The sequence below is a fragment of the Lepisma saccharinum genome, chromosome 8 (genome assembly GCF_977018435.1).
Source record: "Lepisma saccharinum chromosome 8, izLepSacc3.1, whole genome shotgun sequence".
Lineage (NCBI taxonomy): Eukaryota > Metazoa > Arthropoda > Insecta > Zygentoma > Lepismatidae > Lepisma > Lepisma saccharinum.
Genome location: NC_139236.1, coordinates 9,445,917 through 9,471,345, shown reverse-complemented (window position 1 = coordinate 9,471,345; position 25,429 = coordinate 9,445,917).

Genomic DNA, 25,429 nt, shown 5'->3' with positions numbered 1-25,429 from the left:
CCTGTCGGCTCGAAACACACTCATTAACTCACAAAAACGCCTACCCCTTATCTTAGCATTTCCGCTCTTATCTTATCTCATTTCCGGTTTAGGTGGGATGGACGGGGGGGTCTTACTACTTCGCCTGCTTTTTCGGGAAAACTGGTCACGTGGCAACTGTGCCTTTAGAGGAACGTAGAACGGTCAACTCTGAATGGTACACAACAACTTGTTTGCCAGAGGTCTTCGGTCAAATACGGAAAACAAACAAACGCCGTCGGATCATTCTTCATCAAGACAATGCCAGCTGTCACACATCTCGTCTAACAACCGACTTTATGAACAGTCAAAAAATCGAATTGATGGGTCATCCGCCGTACAGTCCTGATTTGGCACCCAATGACTTCTTGTTCCCGAATGTCAAGAATAAATTGCGTGGACAACGATTTTCGTCGGCGGAAGACGCCGTTGATGCGTTCAAAAACCATATTATGGAGGTGTCTCAAGAAGATTGGAAAAACTGCTTTGACAAATGGTTCGAACGAATGCAAAAGTGTATTGACCATAAAGGAGAATACTTACAAAAACAATAAAGCAGTTTTCAATGCCAAATTCCTGTTTTTTCATTGTTAGGCTCAAAATATAAATAGTGACCCTCGTATATGCAAATTAATGTGTAGAGAATATGCAAATATATTGCAACTGTTACAAAGGGGATAATTCTCGTGTCCAATTTGTCGTCTTCCTTTCCCTTGTTGATGCTTTCGTAAAGAATAAATGCTTCTCGAGAGCCTAATAACCGCAATAACTCTCTTAAGGATGACCACAGTTACGCAAACGTACAAGCGAGGCCATATCATGTTGTGTACAGTGATTGCTATTCCCAGCGGACGTTAGATGTCACGTTTGCGATGTCACACATGGCTCTAACTAGCTTAGAGACACGTTCACGCTCTCTTTGATGTCTGTCTCTCTTTGTGTGTGTGTTTGTTTGTGTGTGTGTGGGTGGGTGGCATACGTGCGCGCACAATACACACAAGCATTCATACACATGTTGTGCCTCACAGTGCCTATATTTTTCTTGTTGAACCCTTGTTTCGACACTACGACCCTTCATATTTATGGATTTTTGTTCCGTGTGTATGCAACCACGCGTCACAAATTCCCAGTTGCGTCTGGCATTTATTTATCTGCTGGTTAAAATATAAAACGATAGTACGTTTGGGAAATATTACCATGCCAAAAGGGCTGAAATCCCAGTGTTTACTTTCTTCCTTCAAACTGCGCACTCTTTAAACTGTGCATACACATATTTCATAATTCATGCTTTTACATGAAAGAAAGACTTCACAAGCTTCGTCCAGAGACATTTAAATTCCATAGGGCGGTCTTTGCCTTCATGAGCAACACAATCTGCCAGCATTGTCCTGTAAGATGTTGTTGCTTATATGCAAACACCAATGGCAACCGTAGATCGACCCGCGTAACATGTAGGATAGAGAATTTAATTTTCAACGTCTCCTAGCGTCGAAACATAGCATAACAAGTGAGATGCTATTGAGAAAAGTTTTTCGTTTGTATAAGTTCACCTTGCATGTGTTGTTTGGTGATACCCTTCTATAGTATGTGTGACGAAGATAGAATATGCAGGGTGTTCAAAACAACTGCAACATGGTGGTGTAAATACCATGAAAACAAATAACTTTTCCAAAGAACCATTACCTCGAAAGCATTTAGTTTTCATACTACAAACTTTTAAGATGTATATTTAAGACAGAATACATCTTCAACTAGAGAGCCAACTTGAAAAGAGTAACTTGGGTTTATAAACAAAGCAAAATGGAAAATAATATTGACAATTGTAACGTTGTAAGTTACAATTGTAAGAGTTTCCGAAAATGTACTAAGATCCAGGACTGTTTACTCTAAAAACTTGCCATCGAATTTCCATAGCCACATTCACAGAACTTTTCTACGTAATGTTATCCATCACAAAAGATAATTCTTTGAAATATTTTGGTAAAGTGGATACACGAAAATATGCTTACCTTACGTGTTTTATAACCTCTTCAACACATGAGGACGCAAGGTCTGTTCTCATCTTACAATGTTAACATCAATTATGATAATTTGTTTTCAAATTAAAGAATGTCATCACAATGGCTATTTGACCCAGTCACATAATACGGAGAAGGTTTATTAATTAAATAAAACTCATAGCAAGAGCTCTTGAAATGAAATGCACTCATATGTGTTTTTCTTTGCTTTTTGTTTGTGTCCTAGTAAGATTTAAGAATCCATTACCTTAAAATACGGAGAAACGAAATAAGATGAAATAAGAGGGTGCACGGCTTTGCGCCAATCACTCTGGAAAATAGTTTGGTTTTGCGCCAATAATTACCGGATCCTTATCTTTCCGTACATGGTTTTGTGCCACTACAGAAAATCATAATTCATTGACTTAGGTTGGCAAGCTTGATTTTCCGTCCCACTTAAACAGGCTGCGGACAGTCACCGAGATGGCGTGGTTAAAAATTATGCACCACCAACCATAAGTATACAAAATTGCACTTGTCAAACTGCAGTCTCTTACATTGGAACCTTTGTGGCATGTGAGCTCAATTTCACGTAATGCATGCGTGAAATTGCTTTGCGATTATATTGATCAATGTAAAATTCAATTTTGAGGTATTTTTCTCTTAAAACGCTCCTCTTACGAGCGGGTTTTTCGAGGCCATTTATTTTAAGGTAAGTGTCGGTCTGGAGGTTAATCAATGCATGTACAAATTTGAAAATATCAGGATGGTTGGTGTAAAACATGGCATTCAGTTTACTGTGAAAGACTTCACATGCTTTCTTGTGCGATAGGCCGAGGCAGAAAAATCTGCCCATATGTGTGGAGGGTACGTAGAATCTTCTGCAATATAGTTTTATACCAAATAATCACAGAACTTTGTAATTTTCTCATCTGATGGCTTATCTTCGAACATGTCAATTGCGTAGCAATCAGAGACATCAAGGGGAGGTAAGTAAGACAAACCAAAAATATAATTGAGCCATTTACCTTCGGGACCTCTTTCCTTGTAGATTTTCGAAAGACCTAGGTTTTTCATTTTTCGCCACCAGACTTGGCATAGGTGAAACCTACATCCTACTATAACACATCTCCCACACCATACTGCATTAATGGCACTGTGAATCCCTTGTTCAAAGTCAACGCACAGCATTGAACAACGAAGTATTCGTACTTTTTAATTTGTCCTTTAATACGCAGAATAACAGGGGCACATAATGGCCTTTTTCCAGAATATGAATCGTGAACAACTGAGTGAAATGTTTTGTACAGTAGCTGAAGGTAGTTGAAGATATTTTAGACTTGATTCACAACCGAATACTATAATGTTCTTTACGCTGTCATTAATTAGTACGAAATTGTACTTGCACTTGTACTTGTACTTGTAAGCCTTTCTTCGTTCAGCACCGCGTACACAATGCTTGAGCGTTGTTCATGTAATGCACTTGACGCCTTCCGTTTACATGAACCACGAACTTGTTGAAGTATTAAACTGCGTTCATTGCTATCGTGATTATGAATTATCTTCTCACTTTCAACTATCATGTCACTGTTCGTAATTATTATTGCTGTACACGACTTGTTTGTGCAACGCCACCGAACACGTACATCTGAATATGCGTAAACTTTCCTCAATTTATAATTGTCCTTACTTATTAGATCCTTACCTCTATTCGATGCCTCTGCGAGCAGTTCCATGGTCGACCGGACCCCGGTGTAATGAAACGTGTAACGTTGAGGTGAAACACAGGGAGGTAGACGAAAGCCACGATCAGTCGTTGCCCTTGAGAGACAGGATTGCAACCTATACAATTCTTAGCTCGGCTAGACATTCAAGAGTGGCGGAAAACATTATTGGCGCAAAAGATACTGTGGCACTAATATTTACAATTTGTTCATTGGCGCAAAACACGCGATTTTGGCGCAAATGCATTGCATCCGAAATAAGAGACGAAATAATATGAAATAAGAGACTGAATAAGACAACAATTAAATACTGTATATAATGTGCATGTAAAGATATATATGTATCCATAGAAATCTCAACATTTATTTTCATTTATCATTACTTATCGGGGAAAATAGACTGTTCAGTCACGTGAACACCGTGGAGATAAAGTACTTTTAGGGTTTTAAACATCAAACCTGGACGAGGATGTCCGTAACATCAAAAACTTAGTACGTCAAAAATTAAAATATCTTCACAGAGAATATTTAATGAAAATATGACTTATGAAATAGAAGCTGAACACAGTAATAATTCAATCTGTTCACGAGAATAAAACAATTCACAGTCAATAATCGACACACATAAATTTATAAATATGTCGGAAACGTTTGAAACCTCAGAAGCCAAACTTGATGGATTTACAAGCATATCAAATAAGTATTTGAAGCCGCACAAATTATCTGGATGAACTCATATGCTTCCTTATCGAGATAATATGTGAAATCGATTTACTCAGTAACAACTAGTACTCGGAATATGAAATTTGATGAACTGCTTGAACTGGATGAGTTCGTACGTTGCTCCTGAGAGCCAAAACGCTTCTACATGTTTAACCTACCGATATGTCGGAAAACACTAAAATTACAGGGAAAATTTTTGTGAACTAAAAGACCAGTCCGTCCTTCTGTTACAGTCAATAATCGATACAAATTGATAGTTGCTGATTTCTCAGACATAACTATAAAGAATTTCTAAGATAAATATTTCTTAAACCATAGACTTGTAAAATATCGGCTTAATACAAAATAAATTATTCGGACTGTTCCAAGAGAGACAGAAAATTATCGATCAAAAATTATCATCACATGACATCGATTTTCAGAAAAATACAGCAGACAGAAGAATTATAGCTGTCTTGGAAAATCAATTAAGTGCCAAAGTTTGTCATATACTATTATGTTCTCATTGGTTCATTCTTTTGATTGTTAATTGAAGAACATCGATACCAATTGATTACTGAAAAACTACTTACTATACAAATATACAATTTGTTAAAACGTGAAAACAGAAATGTTACAATGGCCCGTAATAAGAATGCTGAATAAATAGCATGACTTGTAAATGTACCGTGAAAACTAATGCGAAAGCAAATTTACGGCATGAACCAAGAAATGAAGCAATAAGCAAGCGATGGACTTGATTTGTTCGTCGGAAGTTGGAAATAAATTGTGTTACCTTCTGTAGCGCATTTTGTGTACCACAGTTAATACGTATTTCCTCACGAACCACGTACTAGATCGTCAGTATATAAAATCATTACAAATTGGTTCGATTAGTAGAATTTGAAATTAAAATTACCCAAATGTCTTTTCAAAACCTTCATGTCTGAAAAGTTTTCTGAATTGTAGCATTTATTGCTCTTTCTCTCTCATTCTTCAGTCTGTTACGTATCGAAGATGTGGAAATACTTCTGGAGAAAAATTATGACGATAATAATCGTAAACTGTAAGAGGTTCTAATAAAATTTTATATTATAGTGCAGTGTAATGAAGTTCGGATTAAGTTTAAGAAATGAAAAGATATTCCTGAATTTCATGTGGTTTTTAATATTTTTTATTAAACCTAGCAATGTGTTCAAGGACTTCGTTCATTCGAAATGTAATTAGATTCTTGTTTATTTTTAAAAAAATCAACAGCTTTGTTAACTTTTAATCAGTGCTCGAATAGTATATAAAGTACAGTAGCTAAGAGCTATTTTAAAATAGAATATATTCAGATGTGTTATATTTTATGTATAAAGTCTAATGATGAATATAATTTGTTATAAGAAATTATGGTTTAGAGCTATAATCGACGCAAACATTGATTGATGTTCATAATAAATACTCTGATAAATTTATGTTTAACTTCATATAAATTATCAAACACACATTGAACAGTATTTAGTTGAATCAAATTGTATCGTTATTATTTCGCAAAGATTTAGAACAAAGGCAAGATAAAGATAGGGAATTGTCAAATTTTCAGTCAAATCTAATGAAATGGACAGCAATCACGTAAAGCGTAAGTTGTGAATAATTTTTTTGCATTTATCAATTTTTATTTAAACGTGGCTCATACAGTAGTCAATGCTAATTCCCTCTCATTCCGGTCAGGTCCCCGTTTCAATCTCACTTGATATTAATGTGGTTTTAACACTGTATATTACCATCACTGTATGTATTCAAAATTCAATGAAATGGTGTATAATTTCACGAATAGCAGCGAATAGCAATATGTGTGTTTCAAGAGGTGTGTGATTCCATGTGAAATCAACCTAATAGAAAGCTATCTAAAGTAAATAACTTCAACTTTCACGTTAAATCATAAAATACCATTTCAACTCAGGAAGTTTCTTTTGAATTTCTTCTAAAAATTAGCTTTGATTTTCGCAACAATAATGCACTATTGAATAGGATTAATGATAAGTTATCGTCACTATTTTTCTTCAAATTATCTTTGTTCTCAACAACACTCTAGAGCAGCCACAACTTTATGAAAATAATGAAAATGTATCAATCCTTATCTCCTTGTAATCTTTGTAATTATTGTTCATTATTTCTTTACTTTCGAATGTTATTTTTAATTATTTTAGGAATGCGATTTCTTGTTTTCTTAATTTATGTTGGTGATGCTATCTACAGTATATGTAGTTTAATATACTCGGCACAACTGCAATGTATAAATAAGAAAAATATAGCCATAATTATCTCATCTATTTTAGACGACTTTTAAAACTTCACACTGTTGTCAGATGTAATTATATTTGTTGAAACTACGCGTTTTTCGGGAAGAACAAATACATGTTTTTTTAAATTAATAATACGTCACCTAGTAAGAAAGTTTCAATAATGATGACACAAGGAAAACATTTTAAATATGATTTCATGCGAAATGTACTCACCTCTTCGGGATCCTTCTTCCTGCTTACCCCTCCCCCACCCCCTCCCCCACTCATCGAATTCATCTTGCCGCGTTGGCCAAGGACGGATCAAGATATCACTCACTCACTCACCTCCCAGCGGGGGTCGAACCCGATCACTACGGTCACTCGTCACGTGCCGCGAGTTCGAAACCGGACGATGGCCACGTGAAGGAGCCTCGCCATGGGCCGCTGCTTGCCACGACGCGGGTCCGGAGGAGACTAGATCGGCGTGGCGTGGACTAGCGTGGTCCGTTGCTAGGAGACGTTGCGCAGAGCTGCATAAGCCGCAGGAGCACGTTGTCTGCCTTCGCTTCCGCAGGAGTAAGGAGGCTGGCCCCAACGCAGTTCGTATTGACGGATGATGCACTGCGGGGATGCAATTCCAGAATTGTTTCAGGTCTTCTTTGAGACCGGGCCTACAGTTTGAACATGTTGAAACTGCATTTAATGAGTAATTAGGACATTCCACGAGAAGAGGCACTGCACCATGTAAATAACAAAATGAATTAATCTTAAAATTATTAGTGTTTTTAATTGTATTAAGCTTTAAATGTTTGTGAATGCATATAATTTGCATATTTCACAAACAAAAATTATTAGCATCCGTAGCCTGTTTGTTTTACAGACAAATGAATCAAATTTTGCTGTATTTTTAAAGCCACGTAACACCTGTTTATTGATGCTTTTTATGCATTCAGGCTACGTCATCATACTCGCTTTTTTAAAATTTGTTAGCAGACACCACAAAGTACTTTATAATTTTATGAAGTCAGTTCATTATGAATATTTTAATCCAATCTCATGTCTATAACCTTAAATTTTCTGTGAGAAATATCACACACATAACGCTGGAGTGCCTCAATTTCAGTATGTTTGTTTCCGCATAACTCTCGAACGCCTAGAGCAATTTCAACCAAACTTGGTACACGTATGACTTACAATCTGGAAAGAAATACTATGGGGATAAGACACCCATGGCACCCCTTGGGGGAAGGGAAGGGGGTGACATGTACAAATAATCGAAAACGACCGATATTAGTGTGGAATCCATAGCTTTCGGGGTCGCTAAGATGAATAGTGACACTCCCAATGCCGTTCAATTTACTTATTCTAGCTCCTGGAGGTGAAACTAAAAATGTTGTTTATCATTAAGTTTGAGTTCTATTTATATTATAGTGAATTTTACTTTATTATTTGTATACTGTATGTGACGTTCACTAGTCAATCATTTGCACGATTACATTTCGTTCATAAATATTTGAAACTAAAACGCGAAGGTGAAGATACAACTTCTATGGGTATATTCTATTAGTGAAATAACTGAGCAATATGCAGTTCACTATTACCTATATTTCCATTTTTGTCACACACATTACCACATAATGACTATTGATTCTCGTTGCTATAGCAACGTTAGAATTCCAAATATCTCGTTTATACAGCGTATAGCGCAATAAATAACATAAAACATAATTCACGTTGTACAAAGTAATTATTATACATTTTCTGAACCGTTAATATAAAGTGATTTGTATAATATGAAATTAATAATTTCAATAAACATGTAATTAATTATATTGTGCGGATTCACAGGATCGTCACAACATTTCCCTCCTCCGGAAAAATGAAAACTACTAAACAGCGAGGAGCAGTTTTCATATACATATCAGTCCGATGTTTATCAACATAACTAAAACAAAATTACAAATGCACAATATTATCTGACATTCGACAACAACGTGCACATAAACAGATTTGTGCCTAACAGGTAATAACAAATCAGAACATAATACAACATTCAATTGTACAAAATAATAAAGAGAATGGTTTCCTTTTTCCAGTATCTACTCTCATAAATTTGATTCTCAGACAAGACTTGATTCCTCTTTCCTTCCGAACAGTTAAACACTCTAAGATTTGAAAAGTTCACCTTGTCATAATATTGCTCGTTCATTGTGTAAAGAATTGCATTATTGTCCTTAATTTCCTTGACAAGGAATGGCCCAATATTCAAGTTGAACAATTTATGAATCTGGCTGTTAATTTTAGAACTAACTTGCCTATTTTTTATCATAACCAAATCTCCTGTTTGAAGTTTGATCGAGATCAATGCATTCTTAATCTTTCTACTTCTTCTAGATTGTCTAGTCCTGATTTCTGCTAAAAACAATTTGCGATTCCATGGCAAAGATTTAATTTGTTCTGGCCAGCCTATTTCTTCAAATATTGAATCCTTCGTATCTTCATGTAAGAAAAGTTCACTAGGAGATAATCCGGTAACTGAAGAGCATGAATGATTTCGTAACTGAATAATAGAATTTATTTTTGGATACCAACTGGTGTGCTTACACTGGGGAACAGTGAAATTGCGGCACAGTGTTTGAGAGCTAATTTAGCTGCTGAATAAGGATATAATAATATATTTCCTGAATTGGCTCCACTTTATGAAATAAATGCAACTAAACCAAAATGGCAGAAACATCAGACATACATATAAATGAACTTCCAACAACAATTTAAAGTTTCTTTTTGTGATTACAATCATTAACATCATTTTTTGGTTCACTCCATGTCATGGGCACTCCAAATTTGAGTCCCTTTCGTCCGCTTTGGCCCCAATAACGAAGTGATTCCAAACAAGTTTTGCAAACTATATGTGGGACCCATTTTTTATTCTGTTGTCCCAGATTTTTGGCAAAATAAGCCTGATACAAGTCTCTCACTACATCCGTGATATTTCTTGTCTGTGATGGTAGACAATATATTCCACATATATAGCAAAAAACATTTGGGTTATTGAAACACTTACTACGTGAGGAACTCATATTTCCAATGTATTCACATTAAACGCATTTCGCTTAGTTATACCACAGATTAACAAGATCGCTTACTTCCTATCTCTCCTTTGTAATCTGTGCGTATACCAAAAATGGCATGTGGAGCCACCCTACGGCGCCTTCGAAACTTAAAGCGTTGTCATAGCAACCTCTCCGCCAATCACGTCTTACTCTTTGCAGTGACAGTTGAATGCGTCTCAGCGCAATGATCCGCTCACCCCACCCTTCCATTCCTGCTTTATTTTCTGCTAATAATTCGGATATATCTCGTAAGGTCGTATTATTTATTTCATTTAAGTGTATAAAAATGTTCTACAAGGATAAATACCGTTGTTCAGTTAATGCATCTTACTTTTGAATGATTTCTACATCTAAGTTACGAGATATACAGTATGCCCAGAAACACAAAATAGGAATATAATTTCAAGTTTCTGAAATTCCAGCACGTAAATCATTCCGTTGCGCATGAAAAATGGTCCGTGTATTATCCGTGGCAATAAGTATTTTTATTTCGTATTCTCCCTATTATGCGTTGCTTTTCTGACATTTTGGGCAAATCGCAATTTTATCTTGTGTAAACTCTACGGCGATTACTTTGTTCGTAGGTCAATGCGTTTTACCCCTCCCTCGTCGTTGTTTATTTAGCGTCGCATTTTTCAATTTTAGGCTAATCGCGACGATGCTATGAAACATTGATGACAAAGAAAGCTCTAACAGGGATTCGAACCCAGGACCCCTGCATTAACTGAACAATGGTATTTATCCTTGTAGAACATTTTTATGCACTTAAATAAAATAAATAATACGACCTTACGAGATATATCCGAATTATTAGCAGAAAATAAAAGCAGGAATGGAAGGGTGGGGTGAGCGGATCATTGCGCTACCCAAGGTGTTCTAAAGGGCGCTCGAGCCATCTTGCAATATTTCCCAAATTATCTCTTTCTCTTCATAACAATTGCTGAACAGTTTAACGTGGGCGGCAAACTGCAGGATACAGCACACTTAATATCAGCAACTGTTTCTGGTGCCGTCACTGAATATCTAGTATTATAGGGGGATCGGCTGTAATTTTCTCCCTTGTGTACCATATTCAATCGCAAGATGTAGACATTTGTGGTTTACCAACGTAGAAAATTCAATTCATGTGTCTATGGACTCATAAAACGAAAGACAAATGCATCCACTTTCTCTGCAATTGATACCAGTGAAGTACCCATTTGATGCTGAAAATGCCAAGGAAACAAAATACAGGATTGGAAGGTTTTGTCTCAGGAAATAAGAATAAAACATAAAACGTATTATTAAGAACTACTAATAGAACATTAGCGCTATCCATCTAACGAAACCATTACAAATCGGCTGGGGGCTTGTAGGTATGAAATATACTGGAATAAAAGATATATACATATAGCCAGTACTTGTTTTTCAAACTTAAAATGTGATGTAATATATTAACAGGACTTTCATCGCACAGTTTTTTCTTACGGGCTTGAGTCCACCTGGGTTCAGTCTCTGGGTTTTCAGCCTGTGTATAGGACTGGTGGCAACCCACCATCCTGAGAAAATTGGGGACCTACAAGTGAGTAGCGCAACCCAGTCTGGGAAATCTCCTATAACAGCTGAGGGTTCGATGTGCTGACCCCACATCATCCCATTGCTGCTGAAGATCTCCACACCTCTAGATAGGGTTGTGGGAGGCAGACTGGCAGTCAGGAGATAGGCCAAGGTCCTTCCAGTGCTGTAGAGCAAGTGGATCTCAACCTTTTTCAGTCGGGGACCCACCTTGAGTAATATTACACTTCATGGGACCCATAAGATGGGCACCAGCGGAATTACTTTGTAGGGGTGTGCACCCAGTTTATAATCACATATTTGCTAACATCGAAGTCCTCTTTTACAACAACACGGCCTGAATTTAAATTGTTAAAACAATATATCTAATTAATTTAATGTAATGGGTTTTTAAGACCCAGTAAACAAAGTTTCGAGCCCAAGTTCCCGACCCACCAAATGTCCCCTCAGAACCCAGGAGTGGGTCGCACCCTATAGGTTGAGAAACGATGCTGTAGAACCATGGGTTATGTTATGCTGTACATAAAAGTAAATATTTTACACTACAGTTAATTTCTATCATTACTTACATTCAGTGTTCTGTAGATGAAATAATATTTTGGAAAATACAACATGGAAACTAGTTCAGTGCCATTATGTAAATTATATTGCTAACATGCTACATGGAATCTAGAATAAAAGACTGAAATAAGTCTTAAAAATCCTAGATCAATTAATTTCCACTGTATTCAATGCTACCGTAATACTGTTAATGAAAGTCCATCAAATAAACCATTTACAACTAACTCACTATGGTGACATGTTCTATTTCTCGTGGAATTCTCAGAAACATTCCCGAAGAAAAACAATTTCACAGTAAATGCACTACACTTTATGAGTTATTAATGATTCCGTAGAAAAGTAAAACATAATATATTATGCTAATAACAAATGAAAGGGATAATAAACAAACACATTGTTATACAGGTACATGTATTTATTGAAACATTGGCAATTAATATTCTTTGCTTAACATATGACAATGCATTGAAGTCCTCCAGACTTCTTTATAAAAATATAAGACTTTAAACAGAACAGTAAAATTTTAAAATCATATTTTAAATAATCTAAAATAACTTCCAGCGTCCCATTTAAATTTCCTACGAAATTTTTCACACATGAAAAGCATTGAAATAACGTCCAAAATTGTAAGATTGAATGATTTAGATCATATCACTAGTACCTCTTTTGAGAATTTAGAAGAAAACAGTATATGCTAGCGGCATGCCACGGGGGCAAATGTTGGTGAAGCAAGTGAGCAAAGTGAAGACAGCATTGACGACATTCACAATCCACATTGCAATGTACTTACTTGGTTCTACATCTGGGAATGCATCATACACGAACTTGTTTCTTGCACTCCACATACTCTTTATTCTTTAAGTTTTGTGAATAATATCTTGTTGCCATATTTCTTTCCATGCATATCAGAGCTGTAAGAGAAAATAAATTATTTTAGAATAATACAACATAATGCAACAAGATTTACATATTTTCCATTTTTTTGTCATTCAAAAGAGATATTTTCCATGGTGCATAGTCATTTGTGATCTGAGGAAAAAGCTTGCCATCACAAAGAAAATATACTTAAAGGAACATCCATTTACTGGATCATTGTTAGTTTCTGTTGAATTGAGACCATACAAGAATAGCCATGTATAAAATGAAAGAAGGTCCATTATATTGGGAGGAAATGTTACCTGCTTGTAAATATTTTATTTAATCTAATATGTTCAATTTCTTCATATTTACTCAATTTTTACATTATTTCTCATTGTAAGTTACTCGTACATTCTTTGCTTGGAACCATAAAGTGTGAGACCGTCTAGTTAGTTATACGGTGCAACACCAACTCGTGTACTTCGTCGATTTGGTGCCAAGTAGTACATTTGGTGTCTGCAGCGGGGCTAATGTAGCTTGGGTTCTACACCAAAGAGTTAAATATAGTAAGATGCAACATGAATCTGAAGGAAATAAGGGAACTATACGTTTGAACTAAAGCTGAATCGAATTCTATTCATGTAGGTATATAAGTACACATTGATGAACTTTTATGTAGATAACTGTATTTCCATCACTCTAATGCATACGTTTATGCTAGGTGTATGTTTGAGGGATTTTAGCATTATAATTATGCTCCTATGTGATTATGTTGTAACAATCCGTACGTTTTAAGTGTGATAGGTTAGTAGTGTATATTGAGCGTTTCAAAGTCGTACTTAGTAGGTATCGTCTTTTTTTATCAATTGAATATCACTTTTTGACATATTTTGACAATTTTTTGTCAATGTTTTAGCGTTTGACGATTTTTCAGTGCAATTTTCACCGCATCTCATTTTTTTCCCACTCGTACTTGGTAGGTATGCATTTGTAGCCTTTTTTTATCAATTGAAAATCAGTTTTTGACATATTTTGACAAATTTTTGTCGATGTTTTAGCGTTTAGCGATGTTTTTGTAAAATTTCCTATTTTTCCTTTTTTTCCCACTCGTACTTGGTACGAATGCCACGATCTTACGTGATATAACTTAACCTATTCATTTTTTTTTTCGTGCTAAACTACACGAGAGCCTCTACGTGCTTTGACCTATTTTAGAGTAGAACCATAAAGACAGAGCTGCAACCGAAAGTGAGGCTCGAAGTGAGGCTCGGTGAGGCTCGACTTAATAGTTTGCTCTTGTAAGACATAAGCCTTATTTTCTCGCAGTGTTGCCAACATTTTACTCGAAATAAAATCACCAAGGTTTTTTTCTTGGTCTAACCTATGTTATTGAACTGCTTCGTCACGTCCAAACCTGCATGACTTCCGAACACTATTGGTTTTATTCATATTTTTTCTTACGTATAGGTGTATATGATGAATCCCCAAACAGATTTTTCCTAAGTCTTACTGTTTCCAAGATAACCCCACTTCCGGTTGCCATTTTGGATTTCCGAACATAGGTTCTATTCATACTTTTTCTCACGTATAGGTGTACCTGATGAATCTGCAAACAGATTTTTCCTAAGTCTTACAGTTTCCAAGATAACCCCACTTCCGGTCGCCATTTTGGATTTCCGAACATAGGTTCTATTCATATTTTACTTACATATAGGCGTACGTGACGAATCTGCAAACAGATTTTTTCTAAGTCTTACCGTTTCAAAGATAACCCTACTTCCGGTCGCCATTTTGGATTTCCAAGCATAGGTTCTATTCATATTTTACTTACATATAGGCGTACATGACGAATCCGCAAACAGATTTTTCCTAAGTCTCACCGTTTCCAAGATAACTAGTAGTGCAATCAGCCCGGTTCACCAACCGAAAATGGGGCTCGGTGGGGCTCGGTGGGGCTTGCCAAACCTCAAAAACTCACTTTCTCTCCACGTTCCGCGCCTTGTTTATTACGCTGACGATGTTTCACAGCGTAGAAAAGAACACCAAAACATCAAAAACTCACTTTGATTATTTGGAGCTCACCAAAACCTCAAAAACTTATTTTTATTAATTGAGGTTCACCAAACCTCAAAAACTCTCATTTTCTCTCTATGTTCAGCGCCTTTATTCGTTGCGCTGACACAACGTGATGAGTAAATAATACAGTCTCTTATCCTTGAAGGATGAATGCACCTTATCGTAATTTTCCAAGTCTTGGTCAAATGTTTGTATATCGTGACCTTTGTAAACCTCTCTCGGGGGAACGATGTGCCACACACACACACACACACACACGCGTGCGCGTGTATTGTGACGCAAGCAAACAGACAAAATAATAATAATTGTTGTTTTTTAGGATTCCTGGCCCCCATAACCCCGCCAGGGTGCGTGGTGCCCAACCAAAAAAAAGTAAAAGGTTTTCCCGTACGGCCTTCGAACGTAGAATTGATTGACGTGCGGGCGAATCTCTTCCGGAATGTTTTTCAATTCGTACATCTGACCATACATGCTATTCATCATCAATTTAGCCGTGTTCTGTTTGGCGTCCATTTCGAGCAGTTTGCCCGGCGGTAAAGTCTTATTGTTTTTAAATTTTTTGATTTTTTACGCAAGGCCATGATCTTGCGTATGCACGTGGCGTTTAGCGTGTCTCGTGAAAAATACACGTGAAGATCAGCTTCCGTACAACCGGCTGGATTTGTAACGCCGCAATAAACATTAACTTCCGTACCGGGCAGAATGCCTGTTCCGGCGGTGTGGAATTCGCGCTACTCCCCAAGTTCACGTTGAAAGGGGAGAGGCCGGCTGCGACCATGATGCTCGGGTAGAGTGACGTAAAGTCCAATGTCAAAATAATCTCATCCTCCGTTCTGTTTTTGAGTGCCACGTTTATGTGAGGGTTACGGCGTACGTAACCCCCGACCAGCTTGTGATGATACTCAAGATACTACCGTGGGAAACACAAATATTGCTTGTTCTGCAACGCTTCGCTGAAATAGTAATGCGAGAGATGCCAGTTGAGTTTGTGCCCTCGAACCTGGTCCGCGTGCAACACGCTCTGGCAGCACAATTTGGGTCGCCCTAAACTCAGAGGCCTAGTGAGTTGGCAATACTGACACGACCTAGTTTTTGCTTATATTGTCGCCGCAACCGGATGTTTCTTTTTTGGTGTATATTGGCTGCACTGCATCCTGTTTATTGCAAAAATAATCCACAGTGGGTTGGATATTACAAACATACGAGTCCGAGTTTTGAAAGTGTAATGTCTGGCATCGAATACCCGGTGACTATTTCTGATACATCAAAATTCGAAACACGAGCACGAGATGCAGAAGGAAAACGCTTAATGATCAACGTGTATTCCTATACGTTGGATAAACATGTCGTGCATCCCGTCAGGATAAGCGATGTCGACGATGATGATGCTCGTGTGATTAATCTTCTTCTAATTTCAAACGACAGTGTTCACTATTACTGTCTCAGGAATGTTATGCGCTTCCTCTTTTCTCTATAAAAAAAAGAGATTTGTGTTGATTGTTTGGTTAAAAAGAATTTCCTAATTATTTGTTTTTTGTCACAAGAATTGTTTGAATTTCAAACATTCCTAAGTGTTTGCTTAATGATTGATGCATTAACCTGTTAAGAATGTCATATTAATAATACCGGCTCGGAAATGTCATGTCTTTTTCCTCTATAGAAGGTCATATAAATGTGCTAATTGGTTGGTTAGGGGGGATTTTTTGATTAGTAAATTGAGGTTATAAATACGTACGTATAAAGGTTTTGCTAATATGGAATGCTAAAGCTTAGTACTTGGCTCTCTCAGAGATTCGAAGTCTATTAGGTTAAACAGCATAGAAATTTCACAGCAAAAATTCTCATATTTACTGACGATATTCTTAACAACCTGTGTTTTGATTCCACTACAAAAACTGTATACAAAATATGCAGTCCCTAGAATGAGATGGATGAGGCTTATGAACCTCGACCTATACAGTTGTACAATCTGGCAATGAATAGATGTTGTTTTTTTATTAAGCATAGCAGAGTGTTTTCGCTTATTTTAATATCAGGCAACAATGTTAGAAAGTGGTCCCAAGAATAAAATTTAAAATCACTAATGTGATATGAACTTTTTTACTTGTGTGTATTTGAATATGAAAGTAAGGTACTTTGAGTAATTGAGGGGGACAATCACAAGTAAGCTTGCAATGGTATTGGGAGGTGTCACGAGTTCAAATTTTAGACAATTTCTGTTAATCTGCTAAGGCGATATCAATACGAAAAAATTTGTAAAAAAAGGAGAGGCTAATGGCAACGATGAGGATGAATAATAATAATTATGATGAAATTGATGTGTGGCACTTAGAAAACAAAAACTTCAAAGTGTATTGCACCAACAGCTACAATTGTCCCCCTCTCCCCAAAATACAAGGCAGTTAACAGAGGTGTGTATATTTGTTGGTTTACGAGTCTGAGGGCTTAAGTTAGTATATTCACTATAGCTATACATATTAAAAAAATGAAATGACCTGAACAATAAAATATAACAATACCGATTCTGGCTTTTTTGTCGGATGACGTAGTGGTAACGTTTGTTGCAATCACATCTCTGATGGTGTATAAAACTTAAATGTTTTGCATAACATGAAATATTGTTAATGGGAATGTGTTGTTTCTAATGTTAAATATAGAAAGCAGATAACAAGAAAAAAGAAGAAAAGAAATAATGTTGCAGGTAGATACGGAGCCTCAGCCCAAACACATATATGATCAGACAGGATGTCAACGATGCATTCATAACTAACATGTGATTATTCAAAAATTGAAATAGTACAGTGGGAAACAACTAACTAACTAACTCTCTATGTTTTTTTTAAACCGGCACGAATGAGAAAGGAATAAAGGAGATTTTTACAGGAATCTTGTTGGGAAACCTGATGGTAAAGGACCAAAACGAACATGGAGATGAATCTAAAAGAAATCTGTAAAGATTGGAATAGAATATATATAAATTTTGCTCAGGATAAGTACAAATTGAACTGTAACTACGAATTTTCAGAATCAAGAGTGCTAGAGAATTAATTAATTAATTAATATTTAATATAATGAGGGTAGTAATATAGTATTCTTATTGAGAAGAGAATTTCTAAAAAACTTATTTTTCCTCGTACGTTTACTAATAGCAGTTACATTTGACATGTTTGACTAATCGCGAATCAACGTACGGAAGCTGTTGGAAGCAGTTTGAAGACTGAAATGGCTATGGAGGGACACTTATTATAATGTTAATATCTTAGTATAATGTTTTGAGAATTGCTTCTCGATAATGTTTGGTATATAATTTAATCTGTTGTTAGATAAAATACATAATTATCAGAATTTAAGGATGGAAAATATGAAGAGCGAATGAATGATACGTTTGACTAATCGTGAAGATAAGTATCATAGTACGTTTTATCGTTTCTTATATAAACGTTGAAACGTTTAAGAACGTATAAGAACGTTTACTGAAACGTTTCAACAATTGTTGAAACATTTATGAACATTTTGCCACATTGTGTTTGTGTGTAGCGACTAAGGACTGAACTTTCATTTAGTGAAGCAAATTTTGCCCTGGTTACTATATTTTCAAGTATTTACACTGTTGGAAGTCATTGTAAAAATTTACAATACTCTATCGTTAAAATTTAAGTCTTTCTGTTAATTTACACAAACACTATGAATTAAAATTGATGTCAGCGCCGTGGCAAGAATGAGAAGTAAAGATGGCGTTGGTAATACTAAAGACAGACACACGCACCCGTACACGTGCGCGCGCGCACACACACACATACACACATGTAAATTGTCGATTGCTAATTTCGCACTTGTTTCTTATTTTTTCTGTGATTCTCATACTTCTCCTGGAGAAGATATTGTTATCTGCTTAAGTTTCTGTTTCAATTCTTGAACACTACGTTTGCGGGAAACAAAATGAACATGGTGATGTACAATTTTTCGCTGGCTGAACAATATTGAGATATACGAAAATCTTTCAAATTTAAATATGAATATTTTATTTTGCACAAATATCTATAAACATTATCAATTACAATTGTGTGCACCATAAATATATTTCTGTAAACCGAAACGGTAAAATTACATTAAGCTTCCCCGATGGCGTAGTGGTAACGTCATCGGCTTGTAATCAAGGGTCCCGATTCGATAACACGGTGGAGGTAAATAAAGGTTCGGATCCCACTTTAAACTGTACGCAAGTGGATTTAAAATACACTTTATTTAAATTACATCAATTATAGTTAAGTTTGTTAATAGTCGATACTACTTTTAAAAAGTTATTGTTAATTTTTACGGTAAATGGATATCAGCCGAAATTGACGACTTGTAGCCACCTTGGTGGCCTAGGGAGTACAGAGGTTTATTCATAATTTCGTTACTGAACGTTTCCGGTTCGAGTCCTGGTTTTGGCATAGGAGTTGCTGTGTGCGAGTCCCTTGGTCACATAAATCTAATCAGCATTCATTCTTATCTTTGTTATTGACTTAAGAGTCAGAAAAGCAATATATATATTTTTTTTCTATTCAAGTTTAAGGTAGTTTCTCACCGTGGCCGTGCGGTTTAAGACGTCATGCCTTGGTCACCGGCTACGGGACGCGCGCAGATTCTAGTCTCCTTGGGGAAGCGTTATAACCTGAGGCTTGGGCTTTTTTATTGGACCGGTGGCCACCCACCATCGTGAGGAAGTTGTGAGCTACGAATGAGTAGCATAACACGGTCATGGAAACCTACAATAACGACTGGGGGGTTCGTCGTGCTGACCGCACGTCAGTCCATAACTGGTTGGATCTACATCTACAAGTGGGAGTCAGACTGGCGGACGGCTCTCGAAGGGCTGTGGCGCCACGGTATGATTTGGTGATCGTCTGGAGAACTATGAGAGAAAGCCACAAAGGAGACCTCAGCCCAAAACAGTGCAAGGAACTTGATCGCTCGAAGCCCCGATGTTGACGTCCGAGTTTGCATTTCAATTAGGTTATTACTTCTACTTTAGATCAGTCGCAACGCTGGGGTATAATTGATTGATTTGGTTTGTTTTATTTCGCTTTTCGGCCACTTTTGGCTAATCGTAAATATGAAGATGAGTGATGGTATGATTAAATTAAAATTGATGCATGGACACTCACAAAGGACGGCCATGTCGGGATTCGAACCCGGAACCTTCGGCAATGCGCAAGATGGAGATGAATGGTGATGAAATGGCTGAAGTGGCACTGACAAATATATATTAAGGGAATAAAACAACCTCCAAAGAGGGGGTTGGCCGTGGGTCTAGGCGTCAGAGCCTATCTAGCCTGCAAGAATGCTGCGCAGAACGTACTACGAGTTGAGCTGAGATGAGTTTTGGTTTTAAGTCCACTTTATGCACATAAAGGTCAATCGGGACTGGACCTACAGTTTATAGTGGGATCTGCATTAATTGTGCCTCTATCGGGTATCGAACCCGGGATGACTTGATTACAAGGCGACGACATTACCACTACGCTATTGAACGTCCTACGAAGAAGAGAAGTTGGCATTTGAGTGTGTTCATTTTTAACGTCACCCCCCTTCACACTCTCCGGTTCCCGGTTAATTTTCTCATATTCTAATTATCAAGCGAGAAAGAGCTTTTACCTCACTACATAATTTTCCCAGGTCTATTACAACAAGTGGAGTTGCTTTTGATTGAGCAAACGCACGAACAATGCACGACACTAGCCGAGAATCGATTCTGGATTCTGATGCGATATTCAAGGCGCCCCGTCACAACACGATAGCCACACAAGTTGTACGTATACAGGGTAACCGGTAATTACATGTATTTCCTGAAAGGGGTTAAAGTAGAGGCAATTTGCAATAAATTTGACCATATGATACCCCGTCCGAAAATTAGTAGTTTTCGAGATAATCGAATTTCTAATTTTTTAATAACAATTTTCCACATACGAATTGAGAACAGCTTATTGTATGGCACATACTTCAGCGTTTTCTGGTAGCGAACAAATACAGGAGGTCCAAAAAAATGTACTCACTGTTTGATAGTCCATATCTTCTGACAAAATTGACTTGTGGGTACAATTTTTGGCACTGAGAGAGTTATGTTAGATGTTCAAAATAACCACCAGCAACTTGTAAACAACTCCTATGGCGCCGAACTGCAGACCGTACTACGACCGTCAGTGTATCTGGCATAATGGCAGCACATGATGCTATTTTTTTTTCACGTAGCTCGTTGAGTGTAGTTGGTTTTGTCGATACACATCATTCTTGACGGTCCCCCACAGGTAGAAGTCCACTGGTGTCAAATCAGGGGACCGAGGTGGGTACTCAATAGCACCGCGTCGACCTATCCACCGTTCGGGGAGTGTGTCATCCAGGTACGACCTGACATCGCGATGGTAGTGAGGCGGGGCTCCATCTTGCTGTAGGTAAAACATTTCATCGCCAAATAGGGTTCGGATGGCAGGCAGAATCCTTGACTGAATCATTTCGAGATACACCTCACCGGTTACGGTACCCTCGAAGAAGAAGGGACCAATCAAACCACGCGATGACAGACCACACCACACGTTAAGCCCCGGTAGATTCACCGCCTTCTCCATATAAACGTGAGGATTGACGGGCGACCAGTAGACACAATTGTGGAGGTTCACAGTACTGTTAAGTTTGAATTGCGCCTCGTCAGACCACACAACTGCCCCTGCAAATTCTCTATCCTCGCGAACCATGTGCTCAAACCATTCGCAGTATTCGACCCTACTATCCGGATCGTCCTTGTTGATCGCGTGTAGCAGTATTGGAATGTACACTTTCCACTGTGCACCCTTCAGAATGCGTCTTACGCTAGACAGGGTATTAACTGGTTCCGCTGCTATTGGTGGGTACTCATTCTTTGCTAACATCCAAGACTTGGTAAGTGGTAGTACACCATGTTTCAGTTGAAGTGTTCGGTCTGGGAGCTGCTCTTCTTTCTCCAGAGGAAGTTCGGTGGTTGATGCTGGGGGCATAGCATATGGATTGCGCACCCAATCATAATTGTCGACAGTGATGGAGGGAAAATATTGTGCCATGTCATTCTAACGTCAGTCACCACTCGCACTGTGACCAACTCGTACGTTAGTGTGCCGCGGGATCTACTACAAAATACTATAGTGCGCCGTGAGAAGGAGGACGTTGGGAACCACTGGACTACACAGTGCTAGGAACTGTCCCAGGGTAAGGACCCTCCTCGAGAACATAGTGGTAATGTCGTCGATTAGATTAATGTGGCCAAGGGACTCGCACACAGCAACTCCTATGCCAAAACCAGGACTCGAACCGGAAACGTTCAGTAACGAAATTATGAATAAACCTCTGTACTCCCTAGGCCACCAAGGTGGCTACAAGTCGTCAATTTCGGCTGATATCCATTTACCGTAAAAATTAACAATAACTTTTTAAAAGTAGTATCGACTATTAACAAACTTAACTATAATTGATGTAATTTAAATAAAGTGTATTTTAAATCCACTTGCGTACAGTTTAAAGTGGGATCCGAACCTTTATTTACCTCCACCGTGTTATCGAATCGGGACCCTTGATTACAAGCCGATGACGTTACCACTACGCCATCGGGGAAGCTTAATGTAATTTTACCGTTTCGGTTTACAGAAATATATTTATGGTGCACACAATTGTAATTGATAATGTTTATAGATATTTGTGCAAAATAAAATATTCATATTTAAATTTGAAAGATTTTCGTATATCTCAATATTGTTCAGCCAGCGAAAAATTGTACATCACCATGTTCATTTTGTTTCCCGCAAACGTAGTGTTCAAGAATTGAAACAGAAACTTAAGCAGATAACAATATCTTCTCCAGGAGAAGTATGAGAATCACAGAAAAAATAAGAAACAAGTGCGAAATTAGCAATCGACAATTTACATGTGTGTATGTGTGTGTGTGCGCGCGCGCACGTGTACGGGTGCGTGTGTCTGTCTTTAGTATTACCAACGCCATCTTTACTTCTCATTCTTGCCACGGCGCTGACATCAATTTTAATTCATAGTGTTTGTGTAAATTAACAGAAAGACTTAAATTTTAACGATAGAGTATTGTAAATTTTTACAATGACTTCCAACAGTGTAAATACTTGAAAATATAGTAACCAGGGCGAAATTTACTTCACTAAATGAAAGTTCAGTCCTTAGTCGCCACACACAAACACAATGTGGCAAAATGTTCATAAATGTTTCAACAATTGTTGAAACGTTTCAGTAAACGTTCTTATACGTTCTTAAACGTTTCAACGTTTATATAAGAAACGATAAAACGTACTGTGATACTTATCTTCACGATTAGTCAAACGTATCATTCATTCGCTCTTCATATTTTCCATCCTTAAATTCTGATAATTATGTATTTTATCTAACAACAGATTAAATTATATACCAAACATTATCGAGAAGCAATTCTCAAAACATTATACTAAGATATTAACATTATAATAAGTGTCCCTCCATAGCCATTTCAGTCTTCAAACTGCTTCCAACGGCTTCCGTACGTTGATTCGCGATTAGTCAAACATGTCAAATGTAACTGCTATTAGTAAACGTACGAGGAAAAATAAGTTTTTTAGAAATTCTCTTCTCAATAAGAATACTATATTACTACCTTCATTATATTAAATATTAATTAATTAATTAATTCTCTAGCACTCTTGATTCTGAAAATTCGTAGTTACAGTTCAATTTGTACTTATCCTGAGCAAAATTTATATATATTCTATTCCAATCTTTACAGATTTCTTTTAGATTCATCTCCATGTTCGTTTTGGTCCTTTACCATCAGGTTTCCCAACAAGATTCCTGTAAAAATCTCCTTTATTCCTTTCTCATTCGTGCCGGTTTAAAAAAAAAACATAGAGAGTTAGTTAGTTAGTTGTTTCCCACTGTACTATTTCAATTTTTGAATAATCACATGTTAGTTATGAATGCATTGTTGACATCCTGTCTGATCATATATGTGTTTGGGCTGAGGCTCCGTATCTACCTGCAACATTATTTCTTTTCTTCCTTTTTCTTGTTATCTGCTTTCTATATTTAACATTAGAAACAACACATTCCCATTAACAATATTTCATGTTATGCAAAACATTTAAGTTTTATACACCATCAGAGGTGTGATTGCAACAAACGTTACCACTACGTCATCCAACAAAAAGCCAGAATCGGTATTGTTATATTTTATTGCTCAGGTCATTTCATTTTTTTAATATGTATAGCTATAGTGAATATACTAACTTGAGCCCTCAGACTCGTAAACCAACAAATATACACACCTCTGTTAACTGCCTTGTATTTTGGGGAGAGGGGGACAATTGTAGCTGTTGGTGCAATACACTTTGAAGTTTTTGTTTTCTAAGTGCCACACATCAATTTCATCATAATTATCATTATTCATCCTCATCGTTGCCATTAGCCTCTTCTTTTTTACAATTTTTTTCGTACTGATATCGCCTTAGCAGATTAACAGAAATCGTCTAAAATTTGAACTCGTGACACCTCCCAATACCATTGCAAGCTTACTTGTGATTGTCCCCCTCAATTATTAAAAATACCTCACTTTCATATTCAAATACACACAAGTAAAAAAATTCATATCACATTAGTGATTTTAAATTTTATTCTTGGGGCCACTTTCTAACATTGTTGCCTGATATTAAAATAAGCGAAAACACTCTGCTATGCTTAATAAAAAAACAACATCTATTCATTGCCAGATTGTACAACTGTATAGGTCGAGGTTCATAAGCCTCATCCATCTCATTCTAGGGACTGCATATTTTGTATACAGTTTTTGTAGTGGAATCAAAACACAGGTTGTTAAGAATATCGTCAGTAAATATGAGAATTCTTGCTGTGAAATTTCCATGCTGTTTAACCTAATAGAATTCGAATCTCTGAGAAAGCCAAATACTAAGCTTTAGCATTCCATATTAGCAAAACCTTTATACGTACGTATTTATAACCTCAATTTACTAATCAAAAAATCCCCCCTAACCAACCAATTAGCACATTTATATGACCTTCTATAGAGGAAAAAGACATGACATTTCCGAGCCGGTATTATTAATGTGACATTCTTAACAGGTTAATGAATCAATCTTTAAGCAAACACTTAGGAATGTTTGAAATTCAAACAATTCTTGTGACAAAAAACAAATAATTAGGAAATTCTTTTTAACCAAACAATCAACACAAATCTCTCTTTTTTATAGAGAAAAAAAAAGCATAACATTCCTGAGACAGTAATAGTGAACACTGTCGTTTGAAATTAGAAGAAGATTAATCACACGAGCATCATCATCGTCGACATCGCTTATCCTGACGGGATGCACGACATGTTTATCCAACGTATAGGAATACACGTTGATGATTAAGCGTTTTCCTTCTGCATCTCGTGCTCGTGTTTCGAATTTTGATGTATCAGAAATAGTCACCGGGTATTCGATGCCAGACATTACACTTTCAAAACTCGGACTCGTATTGTTTGTAATATCCAACCC